A 14,448-nucleotide genomic window follows, 5' to 3' on the forward strand; every position below is an offset into this window, starting at 1 on the left:
GCAGCAGGGCCAGGCATTAAAAGCTTGTTTTCCTAACAATGGGTGTGGGTGGGTGTGGATCCAGCCTGGCTCCCTCACCTGTTCCTCCTATCACCCTGAGTACCCATTTAAGAGGCAGTCACAGGAGTTGTGGGGGAAGGGCAGGAGGGCAGCCCTGAGGCCTCTTAGCTGTTGGAAAGCATGCATGTTGAGCACCTACTACGTGCCAGGCACTCCCTAGTCATCCTAAGACCCCTGGCAAGCCAAATATTGTTCCCATTTCACAGATGAGAAAACTGAGGCTCAGAGAAGCAAAGTCATCCAAGGGCACACAGCTGAGAAGTAAAAGCTGGGATTCAATTCCATCTCTCTGCCTCCACAGCCCATGCACTTTTATTTTTTTTTGAGATGAAGTCTCATTCTGTCACCCAGGCTGCAGTGCAGTGGTGTGATCTTGGCTCACTACAACCTCTGCTTCCTGGATTCAAGTGATTCTCCTACCTCAGCCTCCTGAGTAGCTGGGATTACAGGCAAATGCCACCACGCCCAGCTAATTTTTGTATGTTTAGGAGATGGGGTTTCACCATGTTGGCCAGGCTGGTTTTGAACTCCTACCTCAGGTGATCCACCTGCCTCAGCCTCCCAAAGTGCTGGGATTACAGGCGTGAGCCACCGCACCCAGCCTCCCATGTACTTTTCAATCTATCATGTCATCAACCTGGAGGAAGAACAGCACCCCCTCTTCCGCAAGCATGGGATATGCATGGGGCCTGGTGCTCTGGCTCTGGGTGAAAGCACAGACAGAGGCTCAGGCTACCTCAAACTCATAAGATCCCCAGCCTTTGGCCAAAAGCAGGGAAGAGCTAAAGTGAGGAATGGAGATGAGGTGGTAGCAGGAGGCCCAAGGGCCCCTTCAGGGCAGGTCAGAAGCCTGAGGCCATAATGGTGAGGCTGGGGTGATGCAGCTACTGACAGCCAGTCACTGCGTGGTCTTGGGTGGGCAGACTGCTCCGCTCTGTGTGTGAGAGGGCGGGTGTGGTCCCCCCGGAGTCCCTTGTATGCCTCTGACAATTTGTAAGGTTATCAATAATTGCTTGCTTGCTCTTTTGAGAAAAAGTTTCACTCTTCTTGCCCAGTCTGGAGTACAGTGGCATGATCTCAGCTCACTGCAACCTCCATCTCCTGGGTTCCAGCAATTCTCCTGCCTCAGCTTCCCGAGCAGCTGGGACACACCACCAGGTCTGACTAATTTTTGTATTTTTAGTAGTGATGGGGTTTTACCACGTTGGCCAGGCTGGTCTTAAACTGCTGACCTCAGCTGGTCCACCTGCCTCGGCCTCCCAAAGTGCTGGGATTATGGGTGTGAACTAACATGCCTGGCCACTTATCAGTAATTTCAATCCCATTACAAATCTGTGACCCAGGGCCACTGGTTTCCCTGGACCCGCTTGCCAGGTGGGTATAATTAGACTCTCCATTTTACAGAAGGGGAAGGATGCTGAGGCTCTGAGAGGTGACAATAGCAGCCCGAGGTCACACAGCAAGGGCAGAGCAGGGATTGCAGCCTCGATCTTGACTTATGGTTCCTAGAGTGTTTCTTGTGCACTAAGGACCCCCAACCCCACCATAATAATAATAAAAAAGAAGCATAACAAAAATCGCCTTGTGAGCTCAGGTGGCAAGATCCTTGCAGGACATGGTCTTTGTCCCTCATTGCTGGCCTCATCTGGTGTTTGGTTTGGCATCTATGGAGGGGTGTGGCTCAGCTCTGTTACTGAGTGGGCGTGGCCTGCTGCTCACAGGTATTTTGGCATTTGGGTCTCAAAGCCAAGAAGATGCCCCTTCCATGCAGAGAGCATCCCTGACCACCCTTCCTGTCTGTCGCCACCATTTCATTCATTGCCTTCACAGCCTTGCCCATGGCACCAACCCTCCCTTTGTCTTGTTAGAACCCCAGCTGGGTAGACTTTGCCTGAGTTTTCTACCAAGATGTCCCTAGTATCGAGTCCAGCTCCTGCACACAGTAGGAGCTCAATAAACACTTGTCAAACGAATGAGAAAAGCAGACGGAGTGATATGTGTAAAAGGGCCTAACAAGAGTGCCCAGCACATACTGTTATAAACATTTACAGAAAGAAGGATGGAGCCTGGCTGGGTGGACAGGACTTGGCTTTGGAGCCAGGAGACTATGGCTTCAATGCCTGCTCTGCCTCCTCTCCTCTGAGCCTCAGTGTTTCCATCTGTAAAATGGGGTCAGGGAAGAGTTGACTGGGAAGTTTTCTTTCTGGCTGGAGATTTTACTCAGTTCGGTTCCAGCTGTTTGCCTGGAGAGTCACTGTGTTCAGCCTGCGGGCTCCAAAGCAGGCGTTTTCCTCTTCTGGAGGTCTCACCTCCCGTCAAGGAAGAGTTCCAGATTGCTGTCTGATGTCTGGTCTCTGGACTGAAGGCCATTTCGTGCAGGACTCACAAATGACCGTGGGGCAAGGCAGGGCTATGCATGAGTGGCATGGGCAAGGTGTGAGTTGGGGGATACAAAAGGGAGGGGTGAGGGCTGGGTGCGGTGGCTCACACCTGTAATCCCAGCACGTTGGGAGGCCGAGGTGGGCAGATAACCTTAGGTCAGGAGTTCAAGACCAGTCTGATAACCTGAGCAACATGGAGAAACCCAGCCTCTAATAAAAAATACAAAAATTAGCTGGATCTGGTGGCAGGCGCTTGTGGTCCCAGCTACTTAGGAGGCTAAGGAAGGAGAATCATTTGAACCTGGGAGGTGGAGCTTGCAATGAGGCAAGATGGTGCCACTGCACTCCAGCCTGGGTGACAGAAGCAGAGAGACGGAGGGAGGGAGGGAGGGAAGGAGAAAGAAAGAAAGAGAAAGAGAGGAAGAGAAAGGAGGAGAGAAAGAGAGAAAGGAAGAAAGGAAGATGAGAGGAAAGAAAAGAAAGAAAAAGGAAGGAAGGAAGAAAAGGAAGAGAGAAAGAGAAGGAGTGAAAGAAAAGAGGAAGGAAGGGAGGGAGGGAGGGAAGGAAGGAAGATAAGAGAGAAAAGAAAAAGATACATGCATGCATATGCTCATTGCAGCATGATTCCCAATAGCAAAGACATGAAACCAACTTAAATGCCCATGGATGGTAGACCGATAAAGAAAATGTGGTACATATACACCATGGAACACGATGGAGGCATAAAACAGAATGAGGTCATGTCCTTTGCAGCAACATTGATGAAGGTAAAAGCCATTATCTTACATAAACTAACAGAGGAATGGAAAACCACATACCACTTGTTCTCCCAAGTAGAAGCTCAACATTGAGTGCACATGGACACAGCAGACGCTGGGACTTATTTGAGGATGGAGGGAAGGAGGAGGGTCAGGACTGAAAAGCTACCTATCAGGTACTGTGCCTACCACATAGGTGACAAATAATCTGTACACAAATCCCCAGTGACACCTATATAATAAACCTGCACAGGTACCTCTGGACCTAAAATAAAAGTTTAAAAAAACAAACAAACTGATAAACTAAATCAAAAGCAAGCATAAGGAAAGGAAAATGTGAGATAACAAGCAAAAAACAGTAGATATAATAAATACTTTGGTACCTTGAAAAAAAGGAAATAGACAAGTTAGTAAGAAAGGAAATAAGCATAAAAGCAAAAAAAGACAGGAAAAATATTATAAGTTAACTCTAATTTACAATGAGAGTTAACTTATATATAAGGGACTATTTTGCACAACTCTATGCAAATACATTTGAAATCTGCATTGATTACTATCCAATACAACTTCTAAATCATAAAAATGTCCTACATCTGCACTGTTCAATATGTAGCCGCTAGCTACGTGTGTTGAGTGAATACTTGTACACTTAAATGTGGCTCATGTGACTGAGAAACTGAATTTTTTTCTAATTATTAATTTATTTAATTTCTAATTTTAATTTCATTATAATTAGTTTAAATTTGAATGGTCTCATGCAGCTAGTGGGTATTGTATCAGAAAGCATAAAAGAAGATGAAATTGAAATTTTCTTAAGACAGTGTTATCTACCAAAGTTAAATCCAAAAGAGTATTTATTTAAAAAACAAAAGCTTAAGCAGACCAACTCTATAAAAGAAATAAAGTTATTAAAGACTCTCATTCTCTCCCTCTGACACACACACACACACACACACACACACACACACACACACACAGGTGTTACAAGGAAAAGGAAAGCTCTTCTTTATAACACAGAACAGGACTTTGACAAATTACTACTCAGGGCCCAAATCCTGCTGCAGATTATTTTCCTGCCGTCCATGAGCTAATAATTTTTACACAGCTAAAGAAGAAATAGAATATGTAACAGAGACCATATGTGGCCCATAAAGCCTAAAAGACTTAGAATGTGGCTCTTTACTGAAAAAATCTACTGGCCCCTGATCTAGAAAAATTCCTGAAATTTAAAATCACTGTTTTGCAAATACCACCAAGGTAACATGAGATTCTGGCATGAAATTACTCCTAACACTAACATATTGTTAGGAAAAGGACATTCATATATCTCTATTATCCATCAAATGTTTATTAAGTATGAAATTTAAAAGGAAGAGATGAAGCTTAGCTTCACAAATATTGAGATACAGTGACATTATAAACTTCCTGATGTGATGCAATGGGAAACATAATATTTGTCTAAACATTTATCTAATCCAGAAGAACAGTTAGATGAATCCAGTTTGAGAAACATTCTGTCAGACAATTAGTTTGGACTCTTCAAAAATGTCAAGATTGTGAAAAATGAGGGAAAAGCATGGAGGATAAGCAGTATTCTAGACTGATGAAAATAAGAAACATGACCAAAAATCCAACATATGATCCCTGACTAATAGAAAGAATATTTGAGAGCACTTGGAAGACATTTAAGTTTAGACTGTATACTACATAATATTAATTATCAGTAGCAAATGTCTTGTGATTGTTATTGCAGTAATATAAAATAATGTGCTAATTTTGGGAAAAATACCTTAAGTATTCTTGTATAATCTTGATGTCTGCAATTTGCTTTCAAGCAGTTCAGAGCTCCCCAAAATGTGAGTGTGTGCATGTATATGTACGTGTGTGTAAGAGAGAGAAAATGAGTGTGTATGTGAAGAGGAAAAGAGACATAGACACACACAAAGCCAATCCCAGAAAATGTTAATAATTTGTGACTCTAAATAAAGGGCACAGGTGTCTTGATGGTACTTCTTTTTCAACTTTTCTGTGTTTGAAGTTAAAAGTTGGAAGAATTTTTTTAAAGGCGCTTGTTTATTTGGGGTGAACATGATCTTCAAATTTATTTGCTAGATGTTGGTTTCCTGTAGTTTTTAATACTTTTGTGCCACTTGATTGCCTTATGACTAAAATAAACTTAGCTATGAAAGAAAAACTGTCTGTGTAGCCATAAAGCCAAACAATTGCTTCACTGAATAGGAAAAGAAAGTATGAAGTTTTTTGGCAAGTAATATTGTTATAATTGTTATTCTCCTAATACAGTATAACCAATTATTACCTTGTAATGTTAGTCAGCATCTACTAATTAGGAGAGACCAACGGGCAGTATTTATACACAATTACCACTGAGACCAATTCCTCATAGCCTAAAAAACAATATGGCAAACATTAATAGAAGGTACAGGAGGTGTTTTTTCATGATTTACAGGACAAGAAATCACACTATCTATTAGATGATTAACTATTCTGGGATGATTAACACACTTCTATTAGATGATTAACTATTCTGGGAAACATATACTCAGGTTTATAGTTATAATAGACAAGAACACAAGGTGCATAAGCAACCCTGTCATCTTTCATTATTACAGTCTTGCCAATCTGGAATGAAGCAAAAAATGACACAAGTAGATAGGGGCATTGGCCTAAGAGGAGGAAGACCAGAGTTACGGCTTCAGCTCTGCTTCCAAATAGCCCCAAAATTTTTTGGTAAATCACTTCCCTTCTCTGAGCTTTAGTTTCCTCATCTATCAAATGTGGCAGCTGAACTGAACTGAGATTGCTGGACCTGCAAGATCAAGGGCTATTCATTCTTCAAGGACTGGGAGACGAGATGGCAATGTAGAAAAATTTCATAAGAAATAAAAATTTAATGTGATGTGAATATCATTCATTAGAATTCAACGGGACACAGGGAGAGGAGACCAAGAGAGAGCTAAAAATTATTATCAGCTTCAGGGAACCACTCCCTTCTAAGACCTAGGGGCTGTACTAGGTGGGGACAGACACTTCGCCAGAGGCCCAGAAGGTTTTGGATGAAGAATGGCCACAAGAGGAAGGGTGGAAATTGCACTGGGCCAAGAAGATTTCCATTGACTCCTTGTGTGATATGACTTTCCCTTCGAAACCCACAAAAATCTGTATAGTTTTGCTGGATTATACTATTTTAATGAATTCTAGAAAGAAGTAATATTTGGCAACCAGGTAGCAACAGAAATTGAAAAGTCCCCCAGAAATAGGAGAGTAAACTCTGAGGAAGTAAATCCAGAAATACCCCAAAACGATGACACTGGGGTTGTATAGAGCAACCCTTCATTGAACTCCATCTTAGAAAAAATACGCATTTTATATTTTATATGAGACCTTGCCAACAAGGATATTTTGGTTAACAAACAAATAAAAATGTAAAGACTGCATCCAATCAGGTAAGGACATAACAAGCACACTCTTCCACTGTAGGTTCTTACCAGAGGACTCTAGGACTTAAAAACAAAAAACAAAACAAAACAAAAAAAATGCAGACCCTCAGCCTCTCCAAACAGCCACCTTAATTAACCCAGTCTTGCAGTCAGCCACGATAAGCACTTGGCATCCACCTCTAAAGGCTCTTCCACATCAAGGACTCCTCCTTGGGAGACCGATGGACCAGACCAGAATCCTTTTGTCTTCTTTGCTCCCACTGGGACTTGCTCATTTACCCTTTCTCCAATCTTTCTCCTCTTGATGTTAAGTGCTACCTTGTTTTTTGTGGAATATTTAACCTATAATATTTATATTTTGGTTAAATATACTATTATGTATGGTATGCAATGTAGACTGACTTGTCGAATGGACTGAGTCTGTGTTGCCCATGGCTCTGACTACGGAGTGAACGGGAAGTGCTAAGGAGAACTGTCTCCTTGGTAACTCCATGTAGCTTGTGGCTTTTGTGATTAGAAATTCTCTGAAGAACTCAGAGAATTAGGATGAGTTCTTCTTCAACAGAAGTCCGACATGTGGAAAGACACACACAGGTGTGAACCAGGACACCTCTAACCTTGCACTGCTGATGACATGGGGCTTTGAGAAAAGGTTGCCTAAACTACTGAGGACATAGATGCCACCAAGTGAGGTATGGGTTAAATCAAACAGAGTAAGACCATAGGTGAGTATAATGCTTTGGAAACTGATTATCTGATTAACTCTGAGTTTGTTTGGAACACTTGTCAGTCTATTCACTTGCGTGTGTGTGTGATTTTTTTTAAGTACATAGGCAAATTTTCTTTCCTACATAGGCAGTCTCCAGAACATTACTGAATCTTCCTTTGATCATTTTACATTTTGTAATATCTCTGAGTCATTATTTTAAACATCATTACCTCTGCATAGGGATCGTAAATATGGGATGTGAACACTGGATTGAATCTGTATGGGACTCATGCATCCCTGGAAGGTGATTTTTGAAGGGACATAAATCTTTTTTTTTTTTTTTTGAGACGGAGTTTTGCTCTTGTTACCCAGGCTGGAGTGCAATGGCGCGATCTCGGCTCACCGCAACCTCCGCCTCCTGGGTTCAGAAAATTCTCCTGCCTCAGCCTCCTGAGTAGCTGGGACTACAGGCACGCGCCACCATGCCCAGCTAATTTTTTGTAGTTTTAGTAGAGACAGGGTTTCACCATGTTGACCAGGATGGTCTTGATCTCTTGACCTCGTGATCCACCCGCCTCGGCCTCCCAAAGTGCTGGGATTACAGGCTTGAGCCACTGCGCCCGGCCGGGACATAAATCTTGAGTGTGAACTAGTTTCTACTTTTTGTCTCCTTCTTATGAAATATAGCAACAACAACAACAAAAATTAAGTTAACTGAGGGTTCCGGTTAGTTTGGGTTCATACATTTATCAAATTCTTACTGTATTTTGCTTTAAATCAAAGCGAATGAAATTAAATCTATATCCCCTAGTCTAATTCCCTTTAGTAAACTGCATTCTTTCAATAGCTATTAGAGGAACATTTTTTGCCCACACATTTTCAAAGAAGTTTCTGGAGTTTACAACACACAGACCATAATTTAAACTATAAGAATTCAGAAGCAGAAATTCTACTCACAATTGAACTTCACTGAGTTGGCTGACATGGTGTTTTAAATTTGAAGTCTACTGCAGAGCAAACCCAGATTGAAAAGCCGAGGACAAGTCATATGTATTGTTTGTACTGGGAAATTGCATCATTAGCAGAGTCTTTGATACACAATGGCACGTTCTGTTTAAGATGTTTATCCGGGAGTTTTTCCTAGCGTTCTTCCATTAGACGATATGTAGCAGTGTTCACAAACTCTGAGTGGCATTGACATTAATTTCTAATAATGCTTAGAAACATTTGTAAAATTTCTAAACATTATTAGAAATGAACAATGGGGCACCATCCTCCAGTATACAGTGTGCATGCTAAATCAATGACCATTATTTGATGCACTATTCCCCAAAGAAAAAATATATGGGTCTCAGAATTAAGGCATGGAAGCCACAATGGCTCCTGCTGCTATCGCCCCCAGTAACCCACTTTGGGAATGCATGCTTCCCATTTCCACAATTCTGGGCACCACCGGTGTAGAGAACTCTTCTACCAGCAGATAGAAAACACAGCTGCCCCTTCAACGTTTTGTGCACCTTGTGTTCAGGGCCAACAACAACAAACAGAATAGGGATAACTGCCATCCTGGAAAAGGTACATGGCCTAGTCATCAGGAGGAAAGCTGCTATTACACATTGGAGAAGTGAGCAATCAGCTTAACACCAAGGTGGTTGGCACACATTAGTATTCCATCATCTAATTTTAATCATAAACCCATAATTGCCATAGCCACAGCCTAAGAAAAGTAAACATGAACTTGGTCCCCACAGGAAGGAAGTTGAGGGCTACCCACAAAGTTAGCATCCTTCTACCATTATAAGAACTAAGGTGAAGGGCTCTAGAATGAATCAGAGAGTTTAGCCTAGAGCTTTGCCTCCCCAGTAGCAGCTGGGGCTGCAATTTGTCCTACTAACCTTTTTCCCTTATAACCTTACAAGTTTCTCCAAAGAGAAAGTCCCACCAGAGTCCTAAAGGAGCCACCCTGAGAACTTATATGAGACAAATGGCCACAGAAATATGGAGGAATTATCATGAATGCTGCAGTGCCCAGATCTCTCTGCCCTATTCCCTTCAAGACCCAAGGACATATACCCCGAGCTGGGTATGACCTCGCTGAAAGAGATTACCTCTTCTCCAGTGAATCCCTACCCAAGTACTGGGGATAAACAACCAGCTCCTCTCCCCAAAGAAGAACAACTCTGCAAAGCTACCCAAGCTTCAGGGCTCCCTTTGGAGTCAGCTGCATCCCTGTTGCAATGCATCACAGCCCCAATTCTTCCTCTGCCCAACCCTAATTCTTTCCTTTCCCCACACCCCAAGTGCTGAGCCCAAGTCCACTCCCTAAGAAACATCCTTCACACTCATTTCCATCTGAGTCTGTTTTCCGCGGTAGTCAATCTACAACAAATTTTAAGTATCCCTGGCATACTAACAGCAAAAAGTTAATATTGCTATTTTACTTGCGCCATAATTTTTCTCTGTAGTTTTGCAGTATTTTTTCTCTTAGTGTCCTCTAAGAGCAAAGAAAATTCTTCAATCAAATGTGTTTATACCCTAACAAGAGCTGTACTATACAAAATTATTTTTAAATATATAACACATCTTTGATTCCTCCAGTATAAATACATGTTTAACATGGCCAAACCATGTTAAGACAAACAGAAAAAAAAGAAAATTTGATTATAGAATAAAATATTTGGGTATTTGAAGCGAAGAGATGGCTAAAATGTTAATTGTACCTAATTGGCATATAACCTGAGATTGATCCAATATATCAGAAATCAAGTGACTTCTCCACTCTAATCAGATTGTAATACCATTTACTAGCCTTTCCTTCTTGTTTTCTTCTCCCTTTATTTGCTCATCTCTTCATCTTTGGAATCTGTTTTTAAGCCTGAAATCCCAGTAGCTGTACGTTCCTACCCACTGTTATTTGTCTCTGAAACCTGTCTACCAAACTGGATGTGCCTGCCTCTTTATTAGCTATCTGCTGACTCCAGGCAGCTGCTGCCTAGTCCTGCAGCATCTGGCAGAGTCCAGTATCTGCCTTGGACTCCTTGGCCTGGGTAAATTTTATTTATTCTTAATGGAGAATGCAATGGAGTCACAGCTTACTCCTGGGTTAGGTTCTAACATTAGTCTATTAGGTGAAGAAAAAAATATAGATCACTGATAATACTCTTGCAAATCTTATCAGATCAGAAAAAAAATATATGTATCTCAAAAATACCTCATTGATGTTTTTTTTTCCCAGCATTTGAAAGAATCACTAAGAAGTATTTGGCTTTCATTTGAGGTAAGACATTATTCAAATCAGTGCTGTGTTTTAATACAAAAGTTCCACTTAACTTAGCAAGATGCTGACACTTTAAAAGGCATGAGGGAAAGGCCATTCCTGTTCATTGAAGGAACTCACTGGAAGACTCCCCTGCATGATTTAAAGGATTACTTTTCTTTGATCTTTTATTTTTGTTGGTTATTATACATAATCTTTGTAATTTTTTTACCAATATTTGTATATTTTTATGGCATACATTTGATACTTTGATACATTCATGAAATGTATAATGATCAAATTAAGTTATTGATCAGGTATTTAGGATATTCATCACCTCAAGTATTTATCATTTATTTGTGTTGGGAACATTTCAAATCTTCTAGCTATTTTGAAATACATATTATTAATTATAGTCACCCTACTGTGCTATCAAACACAGGTATTTATTTCTTCCAACTAACGTTTGCAACCATTGACTAACCTCTCTTTATCCCCTCCCACAGACATAAACCCATCCCAGTCTCTAGTAACCATCATTCTACACTCTACCTTCATGAGGTCAGCATTTTTAGCTTCAACATATGAGTGAGAACATGTGGTACTTTTCAGGGTCTGCCTTATTTCTCTTACTTTAATGGCCTCCAGTTTCATCCATGTTGCTGCAAATGAAAGGATTTTTACTTTCTCTTATGGCTGAATAGAATTCCCTTGTGTATATATACATTTTCTTTACCATTCATCTGTTGGACATGCAGGTTGACTCAATATTCTAGCTATTATGAACAGTGCTGCAATAAACATGGGGTTGCAGGTCTCCCTTTGATATACTGATTCCCTTTTCTTTGGATAAATACCCAGGAGTGGGATTTCTGGATCATATGGTAGTTCCATTTTCAGTTCTTTGAGAAATCTTTATACTGTTTACCTTCATATAGCTGTACTAAATTACACTCCATCAACAGTATGTAAGAGTTCCCTTTTCTCAGCATTCTTGCAAGCATTTATTGCCTTTTTAATCATAGCTCTCCTAACTGGGAAAGATGACAACCTGATGATTAGTGATGCTGAGCATTTTTTTCATAGACCTGTTGGCCATTTATGCTTCAATTCTTATGAATTAAAAGCACACATACAACATAACCCAGTCAGTTAGGCATGGATATGATAACTATGAGATCGACTAACCCTGGGAAGTGGCAGGACCTGACCTATGCAAATGCCGTATCTTCCTGAAACCTTCTTCCAGAACTACTTTCACGTGACTACCTCTGTTTCCACTCTTTCATACTTTCTGTTTACATATTTCCCCCACTTTCATGTTCCTAACCACTCCATTTTAATCTCAGTGCACGACTGATTTTCAGCTTTGCTATTCTACGTGAGCACTGACCTCAAAAGGGACTTCCCATCTGTTTTGCTACTAGATGATGATACAGAATAGAGAAATAAACATAACATTAAACTCACGTGACTATATTAGCCTTTTACAAATCAGATCAACCATGGCAATGAACTCTCACCATCCATCTTTTGGTTCATTAATATTATAAGCAAATCTATTCCCATGGGCAGACGTTAAACATGAGAGGAATTAACAAAGCTGCACTAATACAATCACGTCAATAATTTATAATCTGAGAAAAGGAACTGGTAAACCACATTTTAATTATACAGGTTCACCACGACACATTACTTCTGTGACATTTTAAAATGTGTTCACACAATAATTAATCCAGAAAAGAAGGTTGTAATAAATTATAACCAGATAAATTATACCAGCATACTTTTCTCTCAGTGTATTTCTTCCTATGCTACTGGACATTTGTAAGAATATCCCTGGGTCAGATATATTCATACTCCTTCATTTACCAAGCTGTACAAGTATTTTTAAATATATTACTTAATATGTTACCAATGAGAGAACAAGTTAGTCAGTAAACAAATGAATAGCTAAAAATATTGCTGTGTATTCATGGATTTCATATTCACTTCCAGGTTGCAATGCATGGAAAAGTAGAGAGTAACTTAGAAATTAAAACCTGTTAAATTCAGGAACATGCTGGATAATTTTAAAAGTTGGACAGTTATAAAGATGTGAAACCATGTTTCATTTGTGAAAAATAAAAGTTCCTAATAAGAGCATTAAAAATTTGAAGATGAAATGTTTATCACTCATGTTTTGACAGATCTTAAATTCATTATTGTCATTGTGCTTTCTTTTGGAAACAGTTCTAGTGATGAACCTAGTTTTAAAACACATAAGACATGCTCAACCCTTTCATCACATTCTGGTCATCACGGTTCTCTACCAAGTTGGACGCTTGAGAAGAAATGCTATTTAACCAGTTGTCTATGTTTTTAAAAAAAGCAAATAAAAAAAAATGCCCATTAAAAAGTACTCCCACATGCATTAGTATGCATTAGCATATCTGATCATCTAAAGACAATTTATTTGGGACAGATATTATCCCAATTTATAGTTGAGGATACTAATATCAAAGAGGTTTGGATTTGCCCAAGGTCACACAGTTTTAATTCTGAAAAGCTTCCAATATCATGTTTAGCTTTTATACCACCATACGACTGCTACAATGGAGCAAATGCACTTTGTTTACACTGGTATCACTAAGCTGTGGAGCAGTGCCTCACACTTAGTAGTTTAATGAATCTTTTGTAATTCAATGACCAGAGAAATGATTGAATGTCTGAGTCACTGTTGGGTTCGGTAAGAGAGGTGATTTAGCTACCTTTTGGCAGGAAATGAATCCTTCCAGTTCATTACAGTGGCAGCTACAGCTCTAGAGATCTCATAAATTTTGAAGATTCCTAAAACATAAACACCTGAAGTCCCAGTTGTAAGCTTCATTTAGAAATTCCCACCTCTTCTATGTGAGTCAAGTTAAGTTGGACATAACTATGAGATGTTTCACATAAGCCTCATGGTAACCCCAAGGCAAACATCTATAGTAGATACACAGTAGAGAAAAAGAAAATAATCAAAGCATACTACTACAGAAAATTACATAATTACAAAGAAAGACTGCAAGAAGAAAGGAATAATCCACAAAATATCCAGAAAACAATAAATAAAATATCTATAGTAAATCTTTACCTATCAATAATTACTGTAAATGTAAATGATCTAAAATTAATAAAATGTACAGAGCAGCAAAATCAATTTAAAACAGGACCCAACTACATGCTGCCTAAAAGAAACTCATTTCACTTGTAAAGAAACATGTAGACTGAAAATGAAATGATGAAACTAGATATCCCATACAAATGGAAATCAAAATAGAGAAGAAGTAGCTATTTATCAGATAAAATAGACTTTATATTCAAAACTGTAAAAAAAGAAAACATAACAATTATAAATACATATGCACCACCCAACATCAGAGCACCTAAATATATAAAGCAAATATTAACAGATCTGCAGGGAGAGATAGACAGCAATACAATACTTGTAGGAGATTTCAATATCACACTTTCAGAATAGGAAGATGATCCAGGAGAAAATTAATAAGAAAATGTTGGACTTCACCTATACTTTTTTGTTCACCTATACTTTCAATCAAATGGACCTAAGAGATATATGTCGAACATTCACAGGATGCATATTCTCCTCAGACCCACATGAAACATTCTCCAGGACAGATCATATGTTAGATCACAAAACAAGTTTAACAAATTTAAGACTAAAAATATATCAAAATCTTTTCTGACTACAATGGTATAAAATGTAGTCAGTGGTATAAAAAAGTAGAAAATAATAACAGGAAAAAAAAGACCTGGAATATTCTCAAATATAAGAAATCAAAAA

The sequence above is a fragment of the Cebus imitator genome, unplaced genomic scaffold (genome assembly GCF_001604975.1).
Source record: "Cebus imitator isolate Cc_AM_T3 unplaced genomic scaffold, Cebus_imitator-1.0 Scaffold121, whole genome shotgun sequence".
Classification (NCBI taxonomy): Eukaryota; Metazoa; Chordata; class Mammalia; order Primates; family Cebidae; genus Cebus; species Cebus imitator.